General features: G+C 40.2%; 1 protein-coding gene across 3 annotated transcripts in view; it reads left to right on the forward strand.

Annotated features, from left to right (window-relative positions):
* Window positions 1–15,000, forward strand: part of LOC123507833 (protein numb-like) — an 86,138-nt gene that overhangs the window by 46,510 nt on the left and 24,628 nt on the right. For 2 of the 3 annotated variants that reach the window (XM_045261079.1, XM_045261081.1), the window contains exon 1: window positions 3,231–3,316. The exons of the other annotated variant lie outside the window; for it this stretch is intronic. The gene's annotated coding sequence lies outside the window, so the exon portion shown is untranslated. Of the gene's footprint in view, window positions 1–3,230; window positions 3,317–15,000 lie in introns of those variants that run through there. 3 annotated transcript variants of the gene reach the window in all.

The following is a 15,000-nucleotide window of genomic DNA, read 5'->3' on the forward strand; positions in this document are numbered from 1 at the left end:
ACGGTGACTCAAGTAACTCTTATTTTTCTTTTCGGGAGATAAAATTTGAACATGATAATTGGTCTTGTCATTAGTAACTCATTTTAACCTCTTCAGTAACCATGACGCGTCCTCATATTCATTCTGCTTACTAATTGGTGACTATGCAACTTCAAATACTTATGTGGGGGATTAAGATAGTGAGGACTGTGGCCATTAATCTTCTTAACTCCATAGATCCTTCTTAATGTCAATAAAATGGTCTGATCGTATACAATCTCAAGGTGAAAATGTATCACATTATTGAAGGGGTTAAGTACAAATCTTCCATAAACATCTTGAAAACATCTGCCCAGTTAACTCACAGCTGTAGTAAATGTTAGCCCTCCTCTAGAGATGAGCTCATTGTTCACATTCCATTAATAATTCATCTCATACATCGAAACCACATTATTTTTTTTCTATCAGTGTGACGCATTTTTAGATACGTTAACCTCCACTTGTCTTTTGTGTAACTAACTTTGATCATAACTGGTGTTGTCAATAGAGTTGTTCATTTTAGCTTCTTCAATACCGAGACGCATTTTTACCTTGATTTTTGGGTCTCTGGAGGTCAGAAGATTAATATCCAGAGTCTTTCCTATTCTAATCCCAGCATATGTTTCTGAAGCTGTATAAAATCACCAAATATTAACCAGAATGAATATGAAAACGTGTCCTGGTACTGAAGAGATTAAGCTCAAACGATGTAGCAACACCTTCAAAACACTGGCCTCATTACCTCAGTCGCAGTAAATATTGACTCTCTCCTCCCACGTATAATCAAGCCCTGCAATCTTAACTCTTAAGGGAACGAACAAAGTAAACAAGAGAATATTTTCCTCAGGCGATGATAAGAACTAGGTAAGTCTTCATTGATTAGTTTACGTTTTCTTTGAGAGCGAGAGTGAATGAAGCATTGTAGTGGTTTCCTGTTTTCTTTTTCTCTCTCTGGGGACACTTGGCTATTATTTTTACCACCGCGGCCTCCTCCAGGTTTCCCTCCTTGTTCTCCTTGTCTTCCTTGTTCCTGGTTCTGGCGGCGTATCCATGGCAACGACACCAGTGCTATTTTGTAAACAACGTGAGTCAAGCATTACTTCCGCATTGTTGTGTGATTTTTGTTTGTTTAGTAGGAAAATGTGTGTGTGTGTGTGTGTGTGTGTGTGTGTGTGTGTGTGTGTGTGTGTGTGTGTGTGTGTGTCTATCTGTCTGACTGACTGACTGACTGACTGACTGACTGACTGACTGACTCTCTCTCTCTCTCTCTCTCTCTCTCTCTCTCTCTCTCTCTCTCTCTCTCTCTCTCTCTCTCTCTCTCTCTCTCTCTGTGTGTGTGTGTGTGTGTTTTGACAGGGTCCATTGACATGACTTGACAGTAAGTGTTGAAAAATGCTACTTCTTTCGATGGATCTGTCTGTTGTCTTACTTCTGTCTGTGTGTGTGTCTGTCTGCCTGTCTGTATGTATGTATGTCCGTCCACGTCCAGCCATCCATCAGTCTGTCTGTCTGGTTGCCTGTTCATCTCCCCGTCCACCTCCTCTTTCTCACCTTTATTTTTGTTTTTGTATAATTAATGTCAAATGTTTTGCTCACGGGTGAAATAGTTTAGTTGATGTTTAATTACAACCAATTTGCATTCAGAGAGAGAGAGAGAGAGAGAGAGAGAGAGAGAGAGAGAGAGAGAGAGAGAGAGAGAGAGAGAGAGAGGTTATTAGTGGATTGATTCAGAGAGAGAGAGAGAGAGAGAGAGAGAGAGAGAGAGAGAGAGAGAGAGAGAGAGAGAGAGAGAGAGAGAGAGAGAGAGAGAGAGATGAAAGTACTGGATGGGCTTTGGTTGGGTATTGGTAAAAGTGAGGAGAGAGTGGATGGGAGAGGGGGTGAAGTGAATGGGGATGGAGTGAGGGAGTGAGAGTGGAAGTGGTGAAGGTAGGGGCCAGGTGGAAGTGGGGAGGGGAGAGCTAGAGGAGGGGAGAGGAGGAGACTACATGGAGAATATTAGTAGTGAATGAGGAACAAAACGGTAGACATTAGAAAGTGGGGAGAGAAAAGGAGTAGAGATGGAGTACTGAATGGGGAGTGGGGAGATGAATAACAGAACTAAGCGGGAGTTAGATGAGTAATAATGAGTAACCACGAGTAACATCACCAGGGGAAGATGTTGGGGAGCAATAAAGGGGACTAAAAATTCGAGATGGGGAGATAAAGAGTTGGAATAAGACTGGGGAGGAGAGACGTGGGAGTAAAAGTGGATATAGGCTGGGTTGGGGAGGCGGCAGTGTTCTATGTTTATGATGATGTGGTGAAGTGGAGTAAAAATCGAGGTGGGGAGATAAGGAGTTGGAAGTAGTTAGACTGGGGAGGAAAATTGGGTAGGGGAGGCAGTTGTGTTCAGTGTTCATGGAGAAGTGGGGAGGTGGAGAGACAAAGAGGTTGGAATAAGACTGGGGAGGAGAGACGTGGGAGTAAAAGTGGAGATAGGCTGGGTTGGGGAGGAGGCAGTGTTCAGTGTTTATGGTGGAGAAGTGGGGAGGTGGGGAGTAAAAGTGGTCATTGGGATGGGGTGTGGCGGGGAGGTGAGGGGACAGTGTTTAGGGTGAAGGGGAGTGAGGGGGCGGGTGGACAAGGCTGACTGTTGCCTGGGGGAAGTCGACGCCTGGGCCCTTCACCCTTTAAAATCTGCCTCTGCCTGCTTGCCTAAATATCATCATCAGTATTCTTAGCTCCTCTCTCTCCCAATGTTATCTGCGACTTACCTTTTTTCCTCTATTTTTTTATTAATTTTCCCAATATTTAAACTTTTTTTTTTTGTAACTGGTCATTCCTCTCTCTCTCTCTCTCTCTCTCTCTCTCTCTCTCTCTCTCTCTCTCTCTCTCTCTCTCTCTCTCTCTCTCTCTCTCTCTCTCTCTCTCTCTCTCTCTCATTTGTTGCATTCCCCACTAAATAGGCCTATGAAAGGCATCAGTAGGCAGGAAGTGAGAGAGTGGGAGAGTGGGAAGGCTTGCCAGAGGGGAGGAGAGCAAAGACACTAAGGAGGAGGAGGAAGCAGAGTTCGGGGAGTTGAGGGAGGTAAAACCATACAGGTGTTCGCCTAAGGGCACGGCTGGGGAGCTGGGGAGTGTTGGGGGGGTGGGGGAGGGATCAAGTGTTGGGAGGGTGAGGGTGAGAGGGAGTGGAACAGTGGAGTGAGGTAGGGAGGGATCAGGGAAGCAGTGTGGCTTTGGTATTGGTGGGGGACGGTATGTGTGCCGTGTTGTGACGCAGAAGAGCAGACTGTAACGCCCCTAAGATACACAGGTGTGGTTACCTCGCATTATCATCCACGTGTTATGAAGTGGAAGAGTCTAACACATCCGGGAATCTTGTTTTGCTTCTCCAAGTGACCAAGACTCGTGTTTCTCTGTATCCAAATACTTGATGCACCTCACGCGGACCTTTCCCTTCCTCGCCTCTCGTCTCCTCGTCCACTTTCAACCTTCCACTACATCCACCTCGTCACCACTTCCACAAACTCCGATCGATTGTAGCGTAGTAAGAATTCTGCGTAATACTAATAATGTTTCTGTTTCGGTGAGATGAAGGTGGAGGATGTGGTGATGAGGTGGTGGATGTGAGGATTGTGGCGAGATGAGTGTGGTGGTGATGGGTTTGAAGTTGGTGTGTTTTGATATGTTTGTGTGGTACTGTGTGTTGTGTGTAGGTGTGGGGTGTGGGTGGGTGTTGTGTGTGGCGTGGTGGTGTGGCGATTGTTGTTGTTGTGTGGTGGTGTCCTTGAAATCGTGGTGTTAAATGTGTAATTAATACTGATGCTGTGAGATGAAGGGACTCAACCAACATTACTACTACTACAACAACTACTTTTTTTATCATCATTATCCTTTCTTGTGTTTATTTTTCTCTTCCATTGCTGTTATTATCATTTCTTCCATTAATATTTCAACCTCCCCTACTACTACTACTACTACTACTTTTCTTTATCATTATCCTGTCTTGTATATTTTTTTTCCATTATCATCATTTCTTCTACTTCCACTACCACCTCAACCTTTTCTACTACAAGACAACACAATGATAATAAGTAATAAGAATGGCTAAGACAACACCGTACTACCTGTGTGCCACCTAAGTATGATAATGATAAGGGACAGGAGAGTGGGAAATAATTACTGTTGTCTGGGAATAAGCCTTGCCTCGCTGTTGATGGATCGTCTTTGATAACCAAGGACCAAGATTGCCTCTAGACCTTTCCAGAGAGAGAGAGAGAGAGAGAGAGAGAGAGAGAGAGAGCGGTATTTTTACATTAAATATCCTTAACTTGTCCTATTTTATTTTTTTCTCGTTAGTACTATTTTCAAAGGCTACTGAGATGATAAAGCATGTTTTCTTGAGTGTATTTTTCCTACAGAGACAAAATTCTTGTTAACCTTTCAGTGTAATTATAACTCTTGAAAACCCCCCAACCTAACCTAACCTAATTTCCATTACAGCCAATTAAACGTTAGAAATAAAACGAGGAAAGGTTTAGCAATACATTTTGGTACCGAATCACTAAATCATCACTGGAATTATGAAAACACTCTTAAGCATCTAAGTAACTTTCATTATAACTTCCTAAATATAAGAGATGGACGAAATGTTTGGGTGTATTGTGTATTTGTTTATTTTTATTTCGTTAATGCAATTTTATGCAGTACTGTGGCTTCTTTTGCTTCATCACTTACCCTCCTGCCCTTCGCCTCTCATAGCGTGCCTTCACTATCACTCCTATCAGCCCGTCCTTCACTCACTGCCTCCTCATCGCCTCTTCATTAGCACCGCTTCACCAGTCCTCATCCTTCCCTTCATTAATCAAACCCAGACCTTCATTCAGTCCTTCATTCATCTCTCATGCTCGTCATTACTCTCATTACTCATATCTTCAGTCTCAGCACCTCTTCTGGTCATCTTTATCCCTTTACCTTAAAAATCTCTAATAATCTTGAGGGAAAAAATGTAAGTTCGAAAAATGTTGAAAAATATTGATACCCTTAAGAATAATGAGGTGTCTTTAAAAATTAGCTTTGAAAAACTAAAAAAAGATTAATCCTCTCGATGAAAAGATAAGTAAGAAAATCAATCAGTAAGATAATCAGACTTTTCATGCGTAATCTTGCATCTCCAATTTGAAATATAGATATCTTTAGAAAATTTACCTTTTGACATTGTAAACAATTATGATTATCGTGAAAATGCTCTAAACATCTATTAAATGCATTAGTAGATGAATACACACACACACACACACACACACACACACACACACACACACACACACACACACACACACACACACACTAGTAATAACCTTTTCAAAATTCACGTTAATATTTAAAGATAACTATAAAAATTCCAAAAGAAAAAAATCTTGAAGAAAATCCGTCTCCATTGAAATTCCTGGTAAATCTGAAAAATGGAAGAAGCTTAGTAATGTTTCTCGCATAATTAAGAAGAGAAATCTTGAGGGAAGAAGGAGGAGGGGAGGGAGGGCGCCCTGGCCGTCACTCCTCATCAGTCTTTGTTGTAAATTAGGTGTGGCGAGGGAACGAGAAGGGAGGAGTGAGGGGGAAGGAATGAGGAAGGAAGGGGAGGAAAGGGAAGTGTGGCTTCTGTGGCCAGTGAGGTGTGAGGAAAAGGAAAAGAATGATAGTAATGCAAGTGTTTATGTTGTACAAGCTTAACATTTTTTTTCAGCTCTGGTTTCTCTTTTCTTTCTTTCCTTTCATGTTTTTTTTTCTTCCTTTTTTTTTCTTGTGTTGAAAAATACTACTAACGTATTTGCATAAATGTAAATACGACTTTTTTTTTTTTCTTATGTATTTTCTTCCATTTTTTTCATTTTGTGCTGAAAAAATATCACTAACCTATATTCATAACGTGATTATAACTTTTCTTCTTTTTTTTCTTTTGCTTTTCTTTTGATATGTTTGATATTTTTTACGCTTTACTCGCTTATTGAAAAAAAAAGTGACTTGAATGTTTTAATAATATAGCAGTAAAGTCTTCTCTTTTTTTTTTTCTTTGTCGTTCTAGTTTATTTTTCATGTTTCTTTACTTTTCCTCCTATTTATTATTCGTATTTCTTTAATTTTGTTTGTCTTTAATTTTACCTATTTCTTTGTTTTTTTCTTCACTTCACTTACTTTTGTTTATTTTCTTTCATTCATGTTTCTTTACTTCTATTTCTTATTTATATTTCTTTACCTTTTCATATTTCTTTACCTTTCCTCCTGTTTCTTATTTATAAGTGTGATTTTTACGTCAATTAATGCGTTGCTGTGGTCATTTATAAAATTGTATTTTAATAGCTCTATGATATTTGATTGACATTATGGCTTTTTAAGACTTATGAAGTATAATTTTGGTGTTTATCTATTTTGATTTATTTATATATTTATAGTAATGTGTTTATTTATATTTATCTGTTTATCCATTTAGGGAATCGCAGTTGTGTCTTTAGGTGTTTCGGTAAGCACCTACATATTTCACCAGTGTGTCATGATTATTGTGTTTCTTCCCTTCATTATGTTTCATTGTATTAATTTTATTAATTCACGTATTTATTCTTGCAATGCAGCGGCCTTGTGTTTCCCTCAGGCCTGCGTGAAGTATTTATCCCGGCACTGTTAATCCTTCTTTTATAAACACCAATGACTGAGCGAAAAGAAGCGGTTATCATTTTAAAAAGACCACGTTAATTAGAGAGAGAAATGTTAGGTGACGCAATTATCTTCGTTTTTCACTGGTTCCTTTTATGTTTTTCTCTCTGACCAGTTTTTATTCTTTTTCATTTATTGCTGATTCACGGATTTTGTTCGGGTGAAAGTGGGAGGTTTTTTTCTCTCTTTTCTCTCGGCAGTGGGGAAAGTTAAGCGGGAAAGGAATCGGATTGTGTAAATGTGAAAATTAAAGGTTCGAGCGTTCATTTGAAATCCCTTGATATTTTAATTTTCGTCTTTCTTTTAATTAGTTTGAGGAATTTATTGTTGTGGCTTAATTGTCTTTTTTTCTGGGGTCTTATTCAGAGAGAGAGAGAGAGAGAGAGAGAGAGAGAGAGAGAGAGAGAGAGAGAGAGATTGTCCTGATAAGACTGTTGAAACAAATTATGGAGGAAAAGAGTTGCCGGAGGAGGAAAGGACCAAGGGACGAGTAAAGGTCAGAGAGAGAGAGAGAGAGAGAGAGAGAGAGAGAGAGATTAGTGTTTGTCGTGGGCGTAAAAGAAAATGTCATGACTTTATAAGTTGAAGGAAAAGAGAGAAAGCAAGATAAGAAAAGTGATAGTGATGACGACGACAATGATGTTAATAATAGTGATGATGACATGCTGATACTGATAATGACTGATAATAATAATGATAATAATAAGGATAATGATATTAGCAACTCTCGCCTGGAATCTTGCATGATAATATGAATTTGATACCTAAAAAGTATTAAAAATTTTATATAAATCAGAAGAGGAGCAAGAAAAGATAAATAAATGTTAGGGATGGACACACACACACACACACACACACACACACACACACACACACACACACACACACACACACACACACGAGAGAGAGAGAGAGAGAGAGAGAGAGAGTTTATTCCAACTGCACCACTAATGAACCTGCTGATGATGATTACGATACCGTATATATTATTCATTCCTACTTACCTACCATTCCACACACCCACATTTATGCATACCCACATACATACATACATACATGCATAGCGAGAATACTGAGAGCTGTACATTTTTCTGAACTCGACTACATCCGGGCCTGAATGAGTAATACCTGTGTGTGTGTGTGTGTGTGTGTGTGTGTGTGTGTGTGTGTGTGTGTGTGTGTGTGTGTGTAATTCACCTCGGTCGCCTGCTGGTCACCCAGCCAGTCTTCCCCATTACGGAGCGAGCTCAGAGCTCATAGACCGATCTTCGAGTTACATCCCGTGCCTATTTACTGCTAGGTGAACAGAGGCCACACATTATGAACAGGGTGTGTGTGTGTGTGTGTGTGTGTGTGTGTGTGTGATGGCCAGCGGTAGATAACAGTTCTCTTTACACTTCTAATGACTCACGCACACCACACCTAGTCGTCCTGTCCGTGACTCATGAATCTAGTATTGAAGGTGTGGAGAGAGAGAGAGACTAATGAAACTGAGTAAATTCCCTTCCCCTCGCAAGCAAAGAGAAAAGTCACATTAAAACAACATATATACGTAGCTAATAACACTTCTCCTCCTCCTCCTCCTCCTCCTCCTCCTCCTATTCTCTTCACTCCCCTTCTGCTTAGATCAACAAAGCTCATTATTGATCTCATACTCTTTCCTCTTCCTCTCACTTTCATTATTAGTCATTCCTCTTATGCTGGTCTGCTGGCGAAGGTGGATGGAGGAAGAGGAGGAATGTGGGTGTGGGAAGGGGAGGAAGAGGAGGGGGAGGAGTATTAAAGGAGTGGCCATAATGAGTTGAGGATGGTCAGTGGAAAGAAGAGTTGTGTGAAAAAAGTGTGTGTTGGTGGATTGAATATGCAAGAGGAGGATAGTTTAAAAATGGATGAGGTTTAGAAGAGAAGTTGAAGGTAGAAGAAAATAATGAATAGAAAAAAAAAAAAAGGCAGGAGGAAGAGAGAAAATGGGTGAACAGAAAGAAGAGTAGAAGTTGATAAAAATATTAGTGGAAAAAAAAATATGAAGGGAAAACAATGTGGGTTGGTGGATTACTTTGAGTGAAGGGGAAGAAAAAAGGAAGATTTTTAAGTGGAGAGGAGAAAACATGAGTGGGTGAAAGTGAAATGGGTGGATGGTCTTTTATGTGGAATGTGATGTGGAAAGCATTTAGACGGATGGTTGAAAGCAGAGGGTTTTAAAGGAGAGAAGGAAATTAGCGTGGAGTGAGAAGACAAAAAGTGGAGGTAAAGGAAATGAGAAAGGAGACTAAATGAGAGTGGAGGGAAACAAGGAAGGAAATTGTGTGGAGGCAGAAGATGAAGCATGAGTGGACTGAGTGGACGTGGTGTGCATGAATAGTGAGGCAGGAATGGAAATAAGGAAGACAGTGTGGAGGAGAGGATACGTGTGGATGAATGAGTGAAAGTGTTGAGATGAGATGAAGCTTGTATGAAAGGAATTACAGTAGAAATGTAATGAAAATACATGACTAGAGGCAGCAGAACATAGGAAACGAGTGAAACTGCAAGGAACAGCACACCTTTACCTGCTTACCTACATTCACGTATTCCTAAATGTGTGCGATCCTTTAAACCTCCCTGTGGACTCGGCAGAAATAACATCATTACTGAATGCATTCCAATCGTGCAAATATTTTATGAACAGATTTCTTTCTCTTTCTAAATCTAACTGATTTTTTAGGGTGTATAATGAGAGTATCTATTTGTTTGTCGAGTAATGATAACTAATCTACTTATTATTGCTATTAAACCTTTTATAAAATATGTTTTGTTTGGTTTTCATTGCAAAGTTATGTCGTAATCTACACACTATTAAACCTCATTCTTTTGTGTAACTTCGAAATATTTTGGTCTATAACGAAAGTATAAGCTGATTTCTTTTATAGCGGGAGGTTTCAAGACATTTGTCCTTATCTTTTGGCTAATTCCTTTAGGTAACCTGCAGTTTCAATGAGCCTTTTTTTCAACGTTTTGTTGCCCTTGGCAGGTCTCCCTCTTGAATAAAGAATAGATTTACTAATTTTTTTTCCTGTTTGTAGTTTATACACAGGAAGACAAACAGTAACATACCCTGAGGTCCTTACTGGGCTGTATGTTGAGACTTTACTAACTACCAGTGATAAAGACAAGACAGTCAAACATCTATCTATAACGAATAAATGTACTAATTTTACTATTAAACCTTACATTTTGTCCAAGCTTAAAGTATATCGATCTATAGCAAATATACTTACTAATCCACACACACACTTACTGTTAGATAACATATGGAAGAAAACAAGACCAGATAAATCTAACTATTAAACCTTACTTTTTTTGTGTGTACCTTTAAAATATATCGGTCTATATGCAAATATACTTACTAATCCACTCGTTTCCTAATAACACGTGGAAGAAACAAAACCAGATAAATGAGAGAACCTAGTCGAGAGCTGTGAGGTTAGTGGTGTCTGGGGCCCTGTCACGTGGAGGATGGCCGGCAGGATGAGTCACTGTGGAAGGGTGGAGCGTAGGAGTGGGTAGGACTCAAGGGAGATTCACAGGATTAGCATGTAGGGGAAGTGAGGTGCGTGGGGTCAGCCAGGCCAGGTGAGGTCAGGTCAGGTTAATTAAATGAGGTGTGTTGTTTAGTCAGGTTTTACTAGAAGTTTATCGTGTTTCGTTTATTAATCTACAAGTCGATTAATTATAATTCTCTCTCTCTCTCTCTCTCTCTCTCTCTCTCTCTCTCTCTCTCTCTCTCTCTCTCTCTCTCTCTCTCTCTCTCTCTCTCTCTTAGTACATCACCTTTTTGTTGTACACCTGTTCCACGCCGCGTTATGGGCAGGTGATAGGGTGTTGCAGTGTTAGGGTGTGAGTGATTGATGCGTTACCTGTCTGTTTGTCTCACCTGTTTGGCTTGCTACGGTTCATTTCTTTTTACTTTCATTATTGCTCTAAGCCTCTTGTTTCCTGCCGGTGTTGTTTACCTGTCTGTCTGTCTGTCTAGTGTGTTGTGTTGTGTTCATTGGGTTTGTTTTGTTAGTTTTCCTTATTTCGTCATCGTTAGTGTTGTGTTATTATTGTTCTGTCTAGTTTTCTGGGTTATCATAATCATATAGTGAATATATATATTTTTTTAATTAACCCCCCTCACTACATTTTTTTTCCTTGAGTTTTGGGTGTGATTATACGATTTTGTTTACATTAGAAAAGATCTACAGAGGTCAGAAGATTAATAGCTGCAATCTTCACTCTGTTAATCCCACACATAAGTTTCTAGAGCTGTATAAAATCACCAAATTGTAAGCAGAATGAATATGAAAACGCGTCATAATAGTACTTAACCCCTTCAGTACTGGGACACATTATTACCTTGAGATTTGTATACGATTAGACCATTTCATTGGCATTAGGAAGGGTCTATGGAGGTGAGAAGATTAATGGCCAAAGTCTTCACTATTTTAATCCCTAACATAAATTTCTGAAGCTGTATAAAATCACCAAATTGTACGCAGAATGAATATGGAAACGCGTCATGGTACTGAAGAGATTAAACTAAGATTTGTTATAGTAGGTTTTCATTTCATCAGTGATATATGATAGCAACGATGTTTTTATTACTTCACTGTCTGTGTGTATTGAGGGGGTTAATTTCAGCAACATTCTTGGCTATAATCTTGCCTCAATAAGCTACCTTGGTGTGTTAAACTTGCTCTTTTTATCAGTATCATTAGTATTTTCTCGTTGGTCCTCGTCATTGCTCTCACTGGTGTAGAGGATTACGTCTCGGCTTTGGCTGCTGGAGAGAGTGGTGGCCGTGCGTGCAGTGACGTGTGCTAGATTGTGTGTGAAAGGCTACCGTGGAAGAAAAATGGTAAAAAGTGCATGTCTCCGGTTTTGCTTCTCAGAATTAGCTGGAAAAATTATGACTTGATTAACCAGATTGCCTCATTATTTGCGTATTCTTTCTCTTTTGCATCTGATATTAGTGTTTTTATTCGCTATTTCTTCCGTAAAGACTAGACTAGATTTATTATAGTCATTTCTAGCGTTCTCAGTGCTCTCTCTCTCTCTCTCTCTCTCTCTCTCTCTCTCTCTCTCAACTCAGATGAAAAAATAACATCCAAATTACGAGAAAATTACCTCTTGATGTTATTGTTGGCGTTGTTTACGTAATACACTTTCTGTCTAGCTTAGGGCGACAAAAATGGAAAAATAAGATAAAAACTAGATATAAAGATAAAACAAAAAAAAACTCAATTTCTCTCTCTCTCTCTCTCTCTCTCTCTCTCTCTCTCTCTCTCTCTCTCTCTCTCTCTCTCTCTCTCATAAAGACCATGACGCCATACCATGTAGCCTTCCCTGATTCAAATCCTTGCTGGAGCTTAGTTGGTAAATGGCAAAGCTAGGTAAGGCAGACTGTGAAAACATGAATGTCACGTGACCCTGCGGCGGGGTTGAGGGATTTACAGTGATCTACAGCAGGTTCTAAGGGCGTGAGGCGGAGGTGAGCGTTGGTGTCACGTGCAACTGTAGCATATGCCCCAGTTTTCCCTTCGTTATTTAGTCTGCAGCATATGTCACCTATTTTGTCTCTTTTCTATGTCTTGTAGTTTTGTGGAATAGATTAGTTCACCTGTTCTTTCCTTTACCGTGTAGTTTTGTAGATTATGTCACCCTTTTTCTCTTCCGTGTAATATTCAATCCCTCTTCCTTTTTTTTTTCCCTTGTATGAAAGTTACGTAAGTTAGGAGAGGCAAAGTAAGGTTAGGTAAGTCAGGAGAGGCGAAGTAAGGTTAGGTTAAGTTGATTAAAGGAATTAGGACAGAAAACTGAGTTGAAACAGAATAACAAGAATAAAACACTGCAATAGAAAAAAAAGTAAATGTCCAGAAGAAAAAAGGAGAAATATTGCACACGATAAGAATGCATAAGAAAATTGTTCTCTTAGACAGAGTAGTTACATATATCCAAAACAGTGGTGAGTGCAACCTGACAATGGAGAATGGGAAATAGTGCACATGATAAGAACAAAGGCAAAGTAAGGATAGGTTAGGTTCATTAAGGCAATTAGAACTGAAAACTGACTTGAGAGGAGGAATAACAAGAATAAATCACTGGAATGGAAAAAAATACATGTCCAGAGGGAAAAGAAAAGAAATATTGCACAGGAAAATTGTTCTCTTAGACAGACAAACTAGTGGAGACAATATTGAATGTACCTTGACACGAGAAGAGAAAGGGAAACATTGTACATAATACGAATACATAGAGGAGAATTATTCATAAACAGACCAGTAGAGTTGTTAGTGATTGCAAAATGACTCTCCTCCCAAAGCTTAGTGTGTAGCTCTCTTCCTGGCGGTGCTTGGCCTCACACCTGTTACCTGACGCTCTCCCGGGCTGTGTGTCTGCTTCATACGTGTGCTCTTGCCTGGCGGGGACGTGGCCTTATTTAGAGATCCCAGGTGTTGTTGTTATTCAGGGACTTCCTAACTACGACTACTGCTCCTATCCTGTTACTACTGGTGGTGGCGGTGGTGGTTCCTGCTACTGTTACTCATATTCCCCTTCTACTTCTAATACTGCAACTGTTTACTACTACTACTACTACTACTACTACTCTTCCAATACTACTACTACCACCACCACCACCACCCCACTACTACTACTACTACTACTACTACTACTACTACTACTACTACTACTCATTCTTTTCCTCTTCGTCTTCCAATACTACTACTACTACTACTACTACTACTACTACTACTACTACTACTACTACTACAAAAAGACCAATAACAGTATCAGTATCAGCAACGTAATGAAAAAAAAAATGTATGACTTAAACAAATCCCGCGTTAGCTGCCTCTTTTCTTTCTCGTGACGTACAGCACCGGAGAGAGGCCGTGGGCTGTAAAAGAGAGCATGATGGAGGAGGGAAGAGAATTTGATAGGTATTAACGTAACCACATTCCCGCTAGCTTCAATTTCCGGCTGTCATTAGGCGATGCTACAGCTAAAATATGTCTTAATTGTGTCACGGTATTGTATTGTTTATGTAGTAGTAGTAGTAGTAGTAGTAGTTAGTAGTAGATAACGTTTGATATTCGCCCGTGTTCAGAAAGGCCTTCCCCTCTCACTATGACAATTTTTCAAGGCCACAGAGGGAACTAGACGTGTTTTCAAGACAGTTTCTCCTTTTAATAAACTAAAAATCTTGCCACTATCACCAGAACCATAGAAATACTGTAAAAAAACACAAGTATCTTCAACTGGAACCTTTGGAAACCAGTAATGGTGAGAAGAGCTGAGCGTTTCAGAATACAGGCCATCGTTATGTTCATACTATACTCTTTCTTATCTTATCTCTTATCAATCTTACTGAGCTCAAGCCTGGACTGATATTTCGGTTCACGTTTTCAATGTAAGAGGGGGAATGTGGCCAAGGGCAACGAAAACTATTAAGTAAAAAGACCCACTTATATCCCAGTCCCCAAGCTTGTCAGGAATAGTTACTTAGTGTGTTTTCGTATTGTCACTTCAAACTCGCCAGAAAAAAAAGCCTTCATAACTTTCTCTTGTTACCCTCATCAGAAGAACTTGCGTAATGGTGATGATCGTAATGATCGTGGAGTAATAGTGATGTTGAAGGATGGTGGTGCACGTTGGAGTCAATGGTAGAAGTGCTGATCGTGGCGTAGTAGTAGTAGTAATGGTAGTGATGAATGATGAGGTAGTGGTGGTGTTGCACGGCGGGGTGATGGAGTCAGTGTTGATGGTGATGGTGGTGGTGGCGGTAGTGGTGAACGAACTCTGGCGTCCTGAAGAGGAATCGAGCTGCCGGTTAGTGCGACAAACTCACCTCACCACTCCCTTCACCATTACCTTCACCACCACCCTCACCAACCCTTGGGCGTCACCACCACCGTCGGCAGGGCAGCATGGGTGGGGCATGGTTCTGTGGAGCTTAGGGCGTGTCTCTCCGCCGCTGTGGAGAGAAAAAAGGAGAAAGATAACTGTTTACAGAGAGAGGAGTGACTGGAGGGTAAGGGGAAGGAGGGGCAGGTCTGGTGGCGCAAGGTGGGACTCTGAAGTTCTCTCTGTTTTGGACACACACACACACACACACACACACACACACACACACACACACACACTTAGGTCTTCGTAAATCTCTCTCAAACACAGGGTGCAAAGATGAGTTTTTAGTATAGAACTTGTTCACACACACACACACACACACACACACAGAAACCATACACCTGCGCCTCCTTCACA

The sequence above is a fragment of the Portunus trituberculatus genome, chromosome 23 (genome assembly GCF_017591435.1).
Source record: "Portunus trituberculatus isolate SZX2019 chromosome 23, ASM1759143v1, whole genome shotgun sequence".
Lineage (NCBI taxonomy): Eukaryota > Metazoa > Arthropoda > Malacostraca > Decapoda > Portunidae > Portunus > Portunus trituberculatus.